The sequence below is a fragment of the Juglans microcarpa x Juglans regia genome, chromosome 8S (assembly GCF_004785595.1).
Source record: "Juglans microcarpa x Juglans regia isolate MS1-56 chromosome 8S, Jm3101_v1.0, whole genome shotgun sequence".
Taxonomy (NCBI): Eukaryota; Viridiplantae; Streptophyta; class Magnoliopsida; order Fagales; family Juglandaceae; genus Juglans; species Juglans microcarpa x Juglans regia.
The window spans coordinates 10,350,706-10,367,385 of NC_054609.1; positions in this window are offsets into that span (position 1 = coordinate 10,350,706).

Genomic DNA, 16,680 nt, shown 5'->3' on the forward strand with positions numbered 1-16,680 from the left:
AGTATAGCTAACTCTTAGCTCCATCCTTCAAAGAGAAATGAAAGAACTTAAGTCTCACAACGTCATCAGTTGCATTTTGACTATGAAAAGTCGCAACTACTTCCTCAAACTTCCTAATGTGGCACATATAGATTTTCATTTTCCAAACCGTGAAAAGTAAGGAGTAACTGTGTCATCCCTGTTTTAAAATTCAATTAGCGAGTATTAGCTGGAAACATGATGCATGATGGTGTGGCTGTGCGTATATGGTGGAGGTAATCATGAAGAGTTCTAATGGGTTGATTTTCGTGTTCACTCATTTCTTCGGGACTAGATGGATTGTCAAATAAAGGATTTAAAAAATTTGATTTTGACTCTACCACAGGCCTACAAGCAAATCTATCCAACGTGTCTCTATATCTGTGCATGCAAGGTAACAAAATACTAAAAAACTAAAAATACTATAAAAAAATGCAGCAAGCTAAAAGAAGGAATGGAGTTATCGTCTTTACAAACTGCTAAAAAGAAAAACTATCTACCAATTCTTCTACCGTCTTCCCGGCAACGGTGTTAAAATTTGATTACGCTCAAAGAATAATGTGATAATTGTAGCACAACTTTGAGGTATCGATTCCATAGAGAGATAAATTAAAAAAATAGCAGAAGGAACAAAGAAACTAAAGAAAAATATTAAATGATTAATATAGAACAAATATTAATTTTAAATGTAAATTAAAGTGAAGCAAAGTGACTAATAGAAAAAACACTCAAATTTGATAAATAGTAAAGCGTCGGGAATCCCTTGCACAAATCCGGTATTTTAATTATTCTTAATTCATTGAATAACTCAATTGGGAACTCAATTCTCAAAATTCCCAATCGGAATGTATAGATTTATAAACCAAAATTAAACTAAATGTAACCCTTTGAAAAATCATTCACCACTTTTAAAATATATAAATTATTATCACTATTGAGAAAATCCAACGACTGCAGTATACTCAGGGAGTGATATTGTAGAAAGAATTAAATCGATATAGATAAATAATTGATCCAAACATAATAAAAGAACTAATCCATTCAATAGAAAAAACATGACTGAATCCATAAACAGAATAAATTTTATGATTATTTGGAGAAGAAAACATCAACAATGAATTGAGAATAATAAAACAAAAGAGTTTTAGTAATTAAAGACTAAATACATAAATTAAAAATATCATCTAATGTGCAAGTTTACCCTAACCCTACTTGAGAATTTAGTTACCCATAAATATAATGGACAACAAAAAACTCAAGAGAAAAATAAAGCAAAAGGTGGCCATGGAAATTAATTTCCTCTCTTCCTCCTTCAGCTCCCAATTTCGTGCTAATGATATGCTTATATAGGGTAGGAAAGAAACCCTAATATCTTTCATATTCTCGCACAAAATCGCCTAAATTTTAGGACTCATCTTGGCAGCCATGTATGCACTTCATGAGTTCAAATTTATCCTTATTAGAGACAACTTTGTATTTCTTTAAGATAGCTTTCCAATGCATTAAGAATCGCATCAATCCAATATTTGAGCGAAAAGTTATGATCAAAATACTAAAGTATGTACAGACTGTCTTCTAGCGAATTTCGGACTGACTATTTCTCTTGATCCAAATTACTCTAAAACCCCATCATTATCCTTATTTGAAGACTCCTACACTCCTTGAAAGTTCTTAGTTTGTTCCAATGTGTTGTCCACTTTAAAGTCCTTTGAATTTGATTGGGTTTGGACTTGCTCTTTTATAGACTCTGAAATTAAACATAAAAATCTGCTCAGGAGTATCTCAAAGTAAATAGAAACTCAATTCAAGAATACACATTAATTCCTATGATTTCTATTCATATTTTAGCATTTTTGTCCAATAATAGGGTATTTAGAGCTCACTTTCGTACACTCATCAGCTGTGCTGGGATTAGATTCTGTGGAAGGATTACAAGCAAAATTAAAGGGAGGTAGTAAGGCTTTAAGCCACTGGAGTAGGTATACCTTTAGAGAGATGGATCATTTTATTAGAGTGAAAATTGAGAGGTTGAGAAAGATGTAGTCAACTTAAAAGCGGGGAAATATAAAGGAGATAAAGGGTTTGAGAGAAGAGGTGGGAACTATGTTGGAGCAGGAGAATCTCAAGTGGAGACAGAGATTAAAAAAAAACAAAAAAAACCCATTGTTATCAAATGGGTGACAGGAACACTAATTATTTCCATTCATGTGCAACTGAAAGAAGGAAGAAAAGCAAGATTTATGAGATAAGGGATATGGAGAACAGGTTACAAACAAACAGGGAAAGTGTTCAGAACAAAGTTTTTAATACCGTTTCGGTGGCCGTTTTGATTAAGGCACCGGAATGAAATATTTCAGTACCGGTACCGAAATAATTATATATGTAAATTAATTATATATGTATAAATTATATTTCAAAATAATATCAATACAAGTCCTAAAAAATTAAAACACATATTTATAAAACTCAATAATACTTCTAAGTTCTCTATCCAGCTATTTTAAAAAATAATTACTCATGATCTTCATCACAAAAATGGAAGTAGGGATTTGATTTTCAGTCCTTGAGAAAAGAGGATTAAAAAAAGCTAAGAAAATATTCTTCAGATGTGAAAATTAGGGTGAAAATTATGAAAAAAAATCATAATTTTTACATTAATTACAAAAAAAAAAAAAATCGGCCAGTATACTAAAAACCAGTCGGTATTGACCGAAATGCACACGTATGGCCAGTATTTGACCCGGTACGAAACGCATACATCTATTGTACTTGTCACTACCTCGGTACAGTAAATATTGATTGTACCGGCTGATACGGTACGAAATTCAAAACATTGGTTCAGAAGGCTTTCAAAGGTTATTTTGAAGATATCTACTCGACTACTATACCATTTATTGAAGACAATGATGTTGTCCTGAGGAATGTGGACTGTAGAGTAATAGATCAAATGAATGCAGACCTAGAAAAACTGTTTTCAGCATATGAAGTTGAGCAAGCTTTGATGCAAATGTTACCGTTAAATTCACCAGGATCTGATGGCTTTGGAGCTGGCTTTTACCAAAAGCATTGGAACACTGTTAAGGAGGAGGTATGCAAGACAGCTTTGGATTTCTTAAATAATGGCATTGGCCCCAAGTCTATTAATTTTACTTATTTAGCATTAATTCCTAAGGTCAAAAATCCTGAATATGTACAGGGTTTTAGGCCAATTAGTTTATGTAATGTCTTTTATAATTTTATAAGTTATTATCATAAATTGTAGCCAATATACTTAAGAAAGTGTTACCAGACATTGTAGCACCTTCTCAAAGTACATTCATACCTAGAAGAGTAATTATAGATAATGTTATGATTGCTTATGAGGTGCTCCACACAATGAAGACAAAACAAAAAGAAAAAAAAAGGGAGTATGGCTTTTAAGCTTGACATGTCAAAGGTCCATGATCGAGTGGAGTGGTTATATTTGGAAGCTTTAATGTGAAAGATGGATTTTAATCAAAACTGGATAGAGCTTACTATGAAATGTGTCAAATCTGTGACCTATTCAGTTTTGGTTAATGGAGCAGAAGATGAAAAGATTGTGCCAACTCGAGGGTTGAGACAAGGGGATCCTCTATCCCCTCATCTCTTTATTCTTTGTGCTGAGGGCCTAAGTTGCTTGATTAATAAAGTAGAAGAAGACAAGTTGCAAGGAAGGGACCAAGGATCAATCATTTACTTTTTGCTGATGATTGTATAATCTTTTGTAGAGCCTCTAAGTTAGATTGGGACAATTTACAAGCAGTGTTACACAAGTATGAAATGGCATCTGGACAGAAGCTCAATAGAGATAAAACTTCTCTATATTTCAGTTCCAACACAAAACCATAAATCAGAAATAGTATTAGAAGGGAAGTGGGGGTTGTCGTATGTCGCAGTTATGAAAAATATCTAGGTTTGCTTTCACTAGTAGGTAGATCAAGGTATAATGCTTTCAGAGGTATTAAAGAAAAAATATGGAAGAAAATTAGTAGCTGAAAAAAACTATTATTTTTTTTAATTTATTTATTTATTTATTTTATCTAAGGCAGGTAAGGAGATTTTAATAAAAGCAATATTGCAAGTTGTCCCAACTTATACCATGAATGTCTTTCAGCTACCAAAAAGATTATGTAATGAAATATCTGCAATGATGGCCAAGTTTTGGTGGGGGGAAGGGGGGAGAGACAAAAGAAAATTATTGGAAAAGTTGGAACTCAGTTGGGAAGTCAAAATGTGAGGGAGGATTGGGGTTTACGAATATTGAAGATTTTAATATGGCTTTGTTAGCAAAGCACAATTGGAAGTTTTTAAAAGAGTCAAATTCACTGGTTTTCAGAGTTTATAGCAGTAAGTATTTTAATGGTGGTAGTATTTTGGATGCAAACTTAGGTGGCACTCCCTCATTGATATGGAGGAGTGTGTGGTCAGCAAAAGAACTCATGAAGGAAAGGTTAATATGGTGTGTGGGAAATGCGAGACATTAAAATTTAGGGTCAGAAATAGCTACCAACACCTTCTTCTCACTGTGTGCAATCACCTGTTTTAGAGTTGGGACATGAGGCAAAAGTTTGTGATCTTATTTTACCTAGTTTGCAGTTATGGAATGAGAGTTTGATAAACAATCATTTTTGTCAAGAGGAAACTGATATCATCTGCAGGATCCCAATTAGTAAGAGAAATTGTGAAGACAAGTTAATCTGAAAATACAGTAAAGATGATAAGTATAATGTCAGAAGTGGTTATTATGTAGAAAAACAGTTAAGCCTAAGGAGGGAAGGGGAATCATCAAAAGGGGGGCATGTAGAGGGGTTGTGGAAATTACATATACCTGTTGCAACTAAACACTTTTTTATGGAGGGTAGGCTCGAATGCTCTTCCAACTAAGGTTGCACTTATGCAGAAAAAGGTAGTTGAAGATGAATTATGTCCAATTTGCAAACATGAAAGGGAGATTGTTTACATGCTCTATGGCAATGTCCTATTGTGTGTGATGTATGGGTAGAAAATGGAAGTGCTCTTCTAATCAATTTTAGTATGACCATTTGGTATAGTTGTTTTTTCTTCGTAAGTTAAGTTTCTTTACAACTGAAATTATGAAAAATGTGTGAGCATTTTAAATTCTTTTAACCTAACTAGCTTTTCTAGGAACCAAATGGACAAAGAGGATGGTAATTAGGTTTAATTCTTGGCATTTATTCTGCCTATGTACTTTCTAGATTAAAGCCATGACGTAGTTTTTGAATAAGTGGCTGTGGAGGTACCAAAATGAGAGGGAGGCCTTATGGAAGTCTGTTATTGATTCACAGTTCGAGGAAGCTTGGGGAGGTTGGTGCTTGAATAAGATACAAGGCACTCATGGAGTGGGGTTGTGGAAATACATTAGGAGCCTTAGGAAGACCTTCCAAGGGCATGAACATTTTGTTGTGGGTGATGGTTCGCATGTCCCTTTTTGGTTTGATGAATGGTGTGGTAACCATTGTCTACGAGATACTTTCCTCGCTATCTTTGCGCTCGCTAGAGAAAAGGAGGCATCGATCGCCGAAATTCTAGTTTTTTCAAATGGCACCCCTCAATGGAATATTGACTTTATTAGAGCAGCTCAAGATTAGGAGTTGGAGTCTATCATGAAGTTCTTTGCGGCTTTATATTCCGTAAGTATTTCAGGAGGCACCGGTGATAAGATGCATTGGAATCATTCTAAGAAATGTATTTTCTCTATCAGTTCTTTTTACCAAAAGCTTACGAACTCCAGAATGCCTATGTTCTAGTGGAAGAGCATTTGGGAGACAAAAGCTCCTTCAAAAGTAACTTTTTTTGTTTGGACAGTATCTTTAGACAAGATCCTCACTACAGATAACTTGAGGAAACGACGAGTTATTGTCCTAGATTGGTGTTGTATGTGTAAAAAGCATGGAGAGTCAGTTGATTATCTTCTTTTACATTGTGAGGTGGACAAGGTTATGTGGGATGATTTTTTCTCAAAAGTTGGCTCGTCTTGGGCTATGCCTTGTAGATTTGTGGATTTCCTTGCAAGCTGGAAAGGACTACACATCGATTCTTAGATAACGATAATTTGGAGATTGGTACCAATATGCATGTGTTGGTGTATTTGGAGGGAGAGAAATGTGTGAAGTTTTGAAGATCAAGAGAGAACAATGGATGAGCTAAAACTTTTCTTTTTTAAGTTATTGTTCTTATGGGCGGGGGGCCATAGTTAATAACGAACTTAGTGCCCAAGATCTTTTTCTTTCTATTGTAATCTCTAGCTAGGCATCCTTCATATATACTTCTTATGTACTTGGGTTTTGCCTATTTCTATGAATATATTATCTTTGTTTACCTATAAAAAAAAAAAAAAAAAGTTTTTGTACATTTACTGGAGGAGCTTCTGAGTTTGCTATTTTCTAGTTATTTTTACTCATTTTGATATTATACCACAAAGACATTGTGATAACAAATTCCCTATTTTTGACTTTGTTCTTGTAAAAGAAACCTAGAAAATAATATGTTTATGAACTGTGCTTATCTATATTCCAACTCTAGTTCATTTCATGGTTTCCATATGTTTGGATTGGATTGTTTCATTATCTTGTTTGCATTTTGAGAAGCAGTACTAAGGAATCTGTTTTGCATTTTGGGAAGGAAGTAGTACTAAGGAATCTAGAGTCTAGACTGGAGATTGGACTAAAATAAATGGCGGATGAGAGTAGTGAGGGGGGAACATTGAAGGGGTACACAAAATATAATCCGGAGGAGTGTAGGAGATACATAACTTGTATGGTTATAGTAGACAAGCTACCATTTCGGTTTGTGGAGGGTGAAGGGTTCAAAATATATTCCAAGTACTTGGAACGTAGGTTTAGCCTTTTTTCTCTCCACATGGTGGTGAAAGATATTATTAAACTATACGATGTACATAGAGAATTGTTGAAAAATCAATTGAGAGGTCAAAGAGTTTGTCTCACCACTAATACCATGGACATCGGTTCAAAATTTGAATTATATGTCTTTGACAACACATTTTATAGATTGTGATTGGCAATTAAACAAAAAAATTCTCAAGTTTTGTTTAAATCTCAATCACAACAGTAACACCATTGGGAAGGCCTTAGAGATTGCAATAAAGGAATGAGGGTTGGAGCGGGTTGTGACTGTAACGGTTAGCAATGTCTCTTCTAACAATGCTGCTTTGGAGTATCTTAAGAATAAGCTTAGAGAGGATAATAAGTCAATTATGGGTGGTGAGTGTTTATATATGAGATGTGTTGTTGTGACACCCCAATGGAAGACCCAACTACATGGCCTATACTCTAAAATGACTAGTCAATAATACAATTGGAGGGCGATTGAAACCTTATAAAGAGCAAAAACTTCTCATTTCTAAACAATATGAGATCACACACACCACTTACCCCTTATCCTTATCATGTGGGATATCACAGTTGCACATGTTTGAAAGATGTGAACGATTCCGTTATAAGAGTTAGAAGTGTGGTGAGGTTTGTGATATCTTCACCAGCTACACTTGATAAATTCAAGGTTGCAGTGAGGGCTACGGGTATTGATTGCAATAAAGAGTTGTGTCTTGATGTTCCTACAAGATGGAACTCAACCTTCTTGATGTTTGAGACGGCCTAACAGTATAGAAAGGCCATTGACTTACTGGGTGACGAGAACGTATAATATTTTAATCATTTTAAGGAGGAGGTGGGATTAGGTAAGCCTAATGATGATGATTGGATTGTAGTTAGGATTTTTGTAGAATTTTTTAGTCCTTTTTACGAGGTCACAACCACCATTTCCAATTCTTTGTACGTTGCATCCCATAAGTTTTGTTAGCAAGTATGTTGGGTGAAAGAACAAATGGATGAAATGTGTGAGAGTGATCAAATTAGGCTACAGGAAATGGAAATGAGCATAAGGACTAAGTATGATAAGTATTGGGGAGATTTGAGTAGGATAAGTATTTTTCTATATGTGGCTATTGTTCTTGACCCCTAATACAAAGTTGATGGTATGGTTTATGGTTTGAGATTGGTGAGCGAGAAGGTATGGGTGGATCATATTTTGTGGTAAAAGTTAGGGAAACCCTTAATAGATTGTTTGATGAGTTTGTCATATTTAGGGGTGGTAATATTCTGGCACCTATACCTATCGCAACGCCTCCTCTCAAAGTCGGGGTGGTGAAAAAGCGTAGGTTGATGTGGGATGAGAGGTTGAGTAGGTTGTCAAGCCAATCGGATTTGGATAGATACTTGGCAACAAAGATGCACTCATTTACGCGGGGGTTTGATATCTTATCTTGGTAGAAGGTTAATGCCGTTAGATATCCCATCTTTGGAGACATAGCTTGTAGTATTTTGGTCATCCATATTACTACCGTAACCTCAAAGTTGGCCTTAAGCACCAGGAGGCTTAAATTGGATCTATTCTGGTGTTCATTGTCTCCTACTACTGTGGAAGCATTGATTTGCACTCAAAATTAGATCAAAAGAAAGCTAATTCATATTCCAGATGTGGTAGACTTTGTGGAGACGGATGAAGAGGGTGGTGATTAGTCTAGATCCAGTAATTGCCCTTAATTCATTGATTTGCTGTTACTTATAATATATTGTGTTATTACTTACATTTATTTGACCGGTTTTAATTTCAAATATAATTGTTATAGGACAACTTCAACAAATGAGGCTACGTCTACATCGGCCGCAATATGACTTCATAGTTCGATCCACCATTGTCATTAGTTTGTATAACTTGTCTCTTAATTATTTGTAGTATGTATATAATGTTTGTAATTCTAATTGTTTTTCTTGTATTTTTTCGGCTTTTATGATCTCACTCTCACATGTCCAATCCTAATCTTAATGATCTCATCTTTTAATTTTGTAACTTTTACATATCTATATAATGTTTTCTATTTGTGATTTTTTTTTTCTTATTTTGTTTTTTAGGTTTTATAGTCTCACATGCCCAAGCCTAATCCCAAATCCCCAATGATCTAATCTTGAATCTTTGATAGAAAGGCCTACAACCAGAAGCTTATGATCTCATCTTGGTTTGTACTTGTAGTTTTAAGTTTGTAACTTTTTTACATATGTATATATCATTTGTAATTCTAATTTATTTTCCTATTAATATTTCAAGTTTTATAATCTCACTTGCCCACCATTTCTGAATTTCAATCTCAAAGTCAATGTCAAATGATCTCATAAGTCATCTTGCTACAATTTGTTTTTTTATTGAAACATTATTATTCATTTAAATTATTTAAAAATTAGTAATAGTTTTAGATTAATTTGTATTATTGTAATAGCTTAGAATTATTAGTTACAAATTAGAAGTTACTAACTTAATAGCTAAAACTTAGAATTTTATGTTTTATGCTTTAACAAGTTTTGTTTTATTTTATGTAATATGTATAATATTGTTTTTAATTTTTTTTTTTCAAATTTAGGCAATTTAAAATGATGCTATGCCCAAAATGGTTCAGAAATAGGTTTTGGGCTCAGTTGGCCATGTGGGGGGTCGATGGATTAGGAGTCCTAGTCCGTTTCTGGAACCCGTATTCGGGGTCCTATCCATGGGGGTGCACGGCCAGATTTTGGGGAGCAAACCTTACCTCACCCCCCGCCCATGTCTTGGTCGGGGTGCAGGAAGGGCCCCTGTCCCAAGGGGGTACAGGTAGCACCCCTATTGGCTAGTTGTGTATCTACATTGTGCAAAATTATTAGTTGTGCAAAATTATTAGTTGTAAGAGTTATTTACATGCACTTGTTGATGCTAATACATTGTGCAAAATTATTTTATTTATTTGGTCAATGAATTTAGATTGCTATTCTTCTATCGGTTTCAAAATGCGTACATGCAACCTTCTGTATTTTTCTTATAACAATATCATTTTTATTTACTTATATGTTGCTTGCTTAAGATGCAGAACTTTAAGTTGATCAAACTCATTATATTATCGACAAGTATTTTTATACGTCTTTTCTCAACCCCAATCCAAAGTCTCGTGCAAATGGTTGAAATTCCGCTGACAAGATACAAAAACTGTTCCAGTTGTAATTAAAAGTATTTTTTGTGTACAATTTTAACGAAACTCATGGTTTTTAAACTTCATATATACATATAACAAATAAAAAATGGAGGTATTTTAGAATACCTAGTGGTTTTAAACCCTCTCACCAGCTCTCGAACCCATGCCATGAACGTTGAAGTAAGTATTCAAGTTCGCGAAGTCCGGATAGAGCCAACGATAATAGTTTGCCAAGTTTTCAATATATCACTATACACTGTCGGTGCTTGACTTTTTATGTAACACTATATCCCTTTCAATTTTGTACTTTCTGAAAAAACCAAAAATCTTATGAAAGAGTTCATACAACTTCATTTGAAAAAATCTTATCAAAAAATCAATTTTGTACTTTTTGAAAAAAATAATTCATACAGCTTCATTTGATTTTATGCGCATCGAAACCCTAAAAAATAAACTACAAATTCTCGAACAGTAAACTTCAAATGGTCCCTAACTCTTTATGCATACTGAAATCTTAAAAAATTTCAATCAAAGTTAAAAAAAATTCATATGCACATTCATCCTCCATAGCACACAATTAACAATCTCATTATCATTTAACTCCATGCTCCATCATCCATATTGCATAAATTAAAAATAAAAAAAAAAAGAAGAAAAAAAAAAGAAAAAAACTAGATGAGATAAAGAGAAATCGGCCTTACTTTCATTGTGACAGACAGCGACTTTGGCAAGATTGACAGATGGCGACGACTCACGACGGTATCACAGATGGTGAAGGGGGATTGCTGGCAGCGGCTGTGGAGACTCGGGAGGGTTAACTATTAAGGGCTTCGGGATCATGAGGGGGGAGAGGATTGAAGGCTTATAAATACAAGGCTCAAAATGGCGTCGTTTTGTACAAATTTACTTTTTTTAACCATTAAATTAACCATTAAATTAGTCAAAATAATAATATAATATTATTTTTTTAATAATAATATTTTTAATTTACTTTTTCCACATTTTACAATTACTTAATTAATAATTTAATTTGATACTTAAATTATTGTTTTTCAACTTAAATATATTGTGGCTCAAAATTGAGAAATAATAATTTTAATAAATAAAATAATAGTTATAGAGTGTGAACAGTTAGTCTTCAAATTTAAAGATGAATTTACATGTATTGTAGCTTAAAGTTGAAAATTTTAGTGCATGCTAAATCTAATATAGTGATTTTAAATACAAATTTATCAAATTTTAAAAATAATACTCATTTAATGAGTCTAATACCAATGCTCGAATTCAAAGAAAACCGTTACACTGATTGTAAAGTTTTGCCTCTTGGTATCTTGTTTTTTTTAAAAACATTAAAAAAAATAAAAATTAAAGGCTGACGAGGCAGTAGCATCTATCACTGCCACTTAAGCACGTAAGACGTGCGTTTCCTTGCATAGGTTTAGCATTTTCCTTCAAGTGAAAGTCAATATCTTACTCATAATTTTTTGTTTGTTCTCTCGTTCTGGTTGGACTTTCTTTTTCAATGCCTGAATTGATGGGTGTTTATGATATTTTGACTTTTAAGGTTGGGAACTTGGTCATAAATGGGCAGTTCGATGTCTTTGCTGGTATTGAAGTGTTTTCATTTTTTCCTGGTAATTAGAGCTTGATCCTTACCAATGACTGGTGCTCAAGAATCTTAAACAGTTATCACGATTCTTGTATCACTCTTTATTTTTTAGTTCCTCAAAATTTTTAAAAAAATTGATGTTAGACCAAAAGATGGTTCGATAAACATAACCGTTACATAAAAATCATTGTTAGATAAAAACTATCGTTTTTTAAAAATTACATATAAAATAAATGACTGTATATTTCAAAATATTTTAAAAAAATAAATATGACCGTTGGATTTTAAAAGTATGACCATTTGACGTGTTAATAAAAAATTAACAAAATATTATTAAAAAGAATATTATTTTAAGATTTAGCCAAATTTATGCATAATCCAATGTGTATATATTGGAAGTATATTATATAAATTAGCCAAGATGGTATCTCTTGTCACATTTTAACTACAAATTTTCAAGAGCCCAATACCAATGCTTCGGTAATAAGTAAAACCAGTGCATTGTTGGCTAACTAAGATGATAATGCAAGGAATCTTTAGGGTTGACTTAAGTGGTAAAAGTTTTGGTCTTCATGGTATATAGAGTTGTAAGACTACTAGTACGGATCAGAAAAACCAACCAGATCGATAGTCTTATTAGTCGGTTTCGGGATATGCTTTTTATGACCAAATCGGACCGAAACTGATCGAATGTGTGTGTGTGTGGATATATATATATTTAAGTATTTTATATATACAATATATTATTTTATATAGTTGTTGTATAAATTAATTATGTAATTTTCATTCAAAGGATCACCATTAACCATATACACAATAAAATTATTTAATATTCATTAACCATATATAAAATGTTAAAGAGATCGTTTAATTTTATTTTTACTAATTTAATTATTTTTTCGTATTAATTTTTTTGTCAAAAAAAGCAAAAAATAGAAAAAAAAAAAATTTATGGACAAAATCGGATTGATAGCTAACGGTCAGATCCAGTAAAAATGATGGACTGAAATTTTCAGATCGTGACCCCCCAGACTGGACTAGACTGATTACACCCCTAGTGGTATGCTTCCTCCAGGTCCAAAGTTAGAATCTCACAGGGTGCAAACAATCTCTAGGGATTATCAAATTGAAGAATTTTTTCTTTGAATTATTTGATATGCACTTGCGAAAACTCTTTACTGAGGGCTTATATACTTCTGGATTAGCTGAGACGGCATTATCAAATACTCAATGCCAATAAAGAAAAAGATATAAAGCAGGGGATAAACACTCTCTTTCTAATTAGACATGCTAAATTTATGACATCAGGTAAGGAATATTACACAAAAAGAAACAAAATGATAATCCCTTGTTAGAGAGCCATAATGTGTAATAAGAACACTTAGGTCATGTTTGGATACAAGAAGTATTTCATCTCATTATTACAAATTTATCAAATTTCTATACAAAATATAATAAACAATTTAACATTTTCAAATATCAAAATAATAATAATATTTAAAAATAATATTCTAACAATATTTTATTTATTTTTCCAACTTTCATCTCAACTCACTATCTAAACAACATTTTACCCAAATGAAAACATCTTATAAATAAATAACAAGGGCGATAAATCTAAGCACGTAACAATTCACACTATTAATTCTAGTTGATTTCATCATCGAAGTTTCTCTCCAAGTAACTCATTGAAATTTCCTTTTTCTTTTTTCTTAATTCATAGAATAATGATAGATAGATATAGTTTAAAGTGTTCAAGTTCCACGCACTACTTTTAAAAAGTAGTAAGCTCTATTATTAAAAAATTGATATTTTCATGTAAGTTTCAGGTTTGTCAACTTTTTTTATAAGAAGTATTCGATATTTGTATATTCTAAAATTATATTTGGCTATCATAAGGCTTCTCGAGAAGATGATGTTCTATGACTAAAGAAAGAATAATTCTATTAATCATCCATACATCACACTTTTTTTTTCTCTTACCAAGTGGTGTATGGATTAGGGCTGCAACCCGATCAACTCCAATGGGGTTTGGACCCGGTCCGACCCAACCTACTACTATTTGCGCGCCAACCCGGGCCGACCCAACCCCTACTGTACGGGTCGGGTCGGGTCGGGTTTTCATTATTATTATTATTATTTCCTGTGTATAAACGTATAAACTATATGAACGGTAGTATCCCAAAATAGGTCAGTAAGATCTCAAAAATATAAAGATGAACTTATAAAACTATCTATTCCAAAAATATCTAAATTAGTCCTTCCTTAGAACTAATAAAAAAAATGTACAAAAGCCATCTATTACAAAAACTATCTAAATTACAAAAATATGAATATCAACTGATAAAGGACTGAGGAGCATCCAACGATCAAATTACAGCGGCTTCCCATCTTTTCTTCTATATCTGCCATTATAAAAAAGTCTAACACCAAATCAATAATAGCACATCAAATAATTCAAGGCAACACAAAGTGGTTTAGTTTCGCTAACCCGCCCAACCGTATTAAATATTTTCCTTAACTTCTCCTTCTCCATTTTAAATAGTTTAATACAGTCTCTCGCTGCAGTAGTTCGAGATGGCATTTGGAACCTTGGTTCAAGTGATCTACATAATTTCCTAAATCCCTGGGCTTCTACTATCCTAAATAGAAGCTCATCACAAATTATCATTTCAGCAATTGTCATTCGTACATTTTCTGAATCAAACTTATGAGCATTTGCTGAGTTATTGACATCACTATCTCTAATTCCCTCAAGAGCCCCCTCACGACTCATAGTCTGTTGATCCATAAGTCTGATTCTATGAGGATGTTGCTTACAAGTACCAAGATGCTGTAGCATACTTGATGTATCATGTCTTTTGGGATGACAAGAGTAAATCTTATGACAATAATTACACTTCGCTTGTCATTTAAAGGGTATCTATCTATTTTAGTGAAATGGTCTCACACTGCTGAGGGGTCCTTATTTACCCTCATTTTACGAGGAGGGACTGGGAGACTCGTGTCACTAGACAAGTTAATATTTGAAGCCATTTGTGATCGGTGTTCCAAAGGAGTAGCAGTTTCATTATCTCTTAAATTTGTATGAGTGTCACTTTCGAAGCAATCCATGTATAAGCTGACATATAATATAACATATAAAAATCAAGATATTAGGATATGAACTGAAAATTATTCTATTTTTATGATTTAAAGAAACTCAAAAGACAAGATGAAAATTACTATCACTCACGTATATTTTTCATTACATTAATATGATTAAATAACAATTATAGTTTGGGCTGAAAAAGACAAGATGCAATTATAGTTTGGGCTGAAATAAAATAAAAGAAAACTCATCCATCATGATAAGATAACTAGCTAATAACAAAGTACAGAGTTCTACCGGCATAATGGGTTAAAAAAGATGGATGGCAGTGAGTAAATCCATGAGAAACGGGAGGAATATTGAGCAGCAGATAAGAAAAGTGAATTGGTGCAAATCAACATGCACAAGAGTATCGAGCGTGCAGTAGGAGAATCTACTGTTTAGGCCTTGCTAAAGAAACCTCCAATAATGTTGTAAAATGGGTCATTTAACATGGAATCACTGTCATTCTCGCATTGAGTTACCCATGCCTACGGGTGAAGAGCATGATGCAAAAAAATAATAATTAAAAAAAGGGTAATTTCCAACAGCACCTCAAATACTAACAATGGAGCTTATATAAGCTGCATGGAAATAACTACACTCAAAATTTCAATTCAAACTAGAAGTAGAAAAAAAATAACCAGCAAGAATAGATAATGGTTCATAGAAAAACCTGTTTCGTGTTCCAAGCGAACAGATGAAAGATCAGAGTTGATCGTAAAGATAACAAATACACACACCCACCATGGTTCTCACAGGACACACACTTGCGTAAAATTCCAATGTAATAACAGAAGTAATAGATACAGCATTACAAGAAGCAATATGTACTCATCCGGAATGGTTATTGACTATGTGCAGCTTCGAAACAGTGAAATTAAATTTTTTTAATGAGTAAAGAACAGTAAAATTACTTCAAATAAATCGTAAAATCATTTCACTATTCAACTAGTCTATCCAGAAATAGCGATAAAAATTAAGTTATGCATGACACACAATAAAATTCTGTAGAACCCTACAAAATATCCCTTCAAACGATTATCAAAGGTTTTCCATACCTCAATACTCAAAGCATTCATTATTTTTTTTGTGATTTTCATTATACCCAAATCAAGATAATAAGCCAAAGCACAATTCTACAGTTCAGTTTAACATCCCAATACCGTTTATTACTAGTTCGATAAAACTCCTCAAACAACACTATTTCGGGATAACAATTTTCTGATTGGGATCAAACATGTAGATTCCCAACCCAAGGGAGTGTTTGATTGGCAGAGCCAGAGTGTAACTCCATTTCCCTTTCTTATCCATCAAACACACGCACGCACACACAGAGCACCAAACAAAGCTCGAAGTTAGAACAAGAGAAAGAGAGAGAGAACACACCCATCTGCGATGACCTCTGTGATCGGCGACGGCGATTGCGAACGGCGACTGAGAATGACGACAGTGACTAGGGTTTCCGCAATGGAGACTGAAGAGAAGAGAGTGTTTTCGTCTCAGGTGTTTTCATGAACTTCGGTTTCGACGGATTGACGGGTTGTTTTTACTAAAACCCGATCTCATACTAATGACCCGATGAACCCGTCTTTCAATGGTTGGGGAAGTCGGTTCTTTCGGACGGGTCGAGCTTACGGCCCATTATGCACAACCTTAGTATAGATGATAAGTAAAAAAGTTTAATTAATTTAAAAAGAATGAAACAAAAATAATTTAAAAAATAAAATATAAAAAATAAAAATATGGTGTGTGCTGTGTAAAAATGATGAGTAATAAAACTCCTAAAGAAAAATCTGATCTAATAGTACGGCCAATTCATGTGTAGATGTTACTTAATAAAAACAATGCTATAAAACTTTTAGA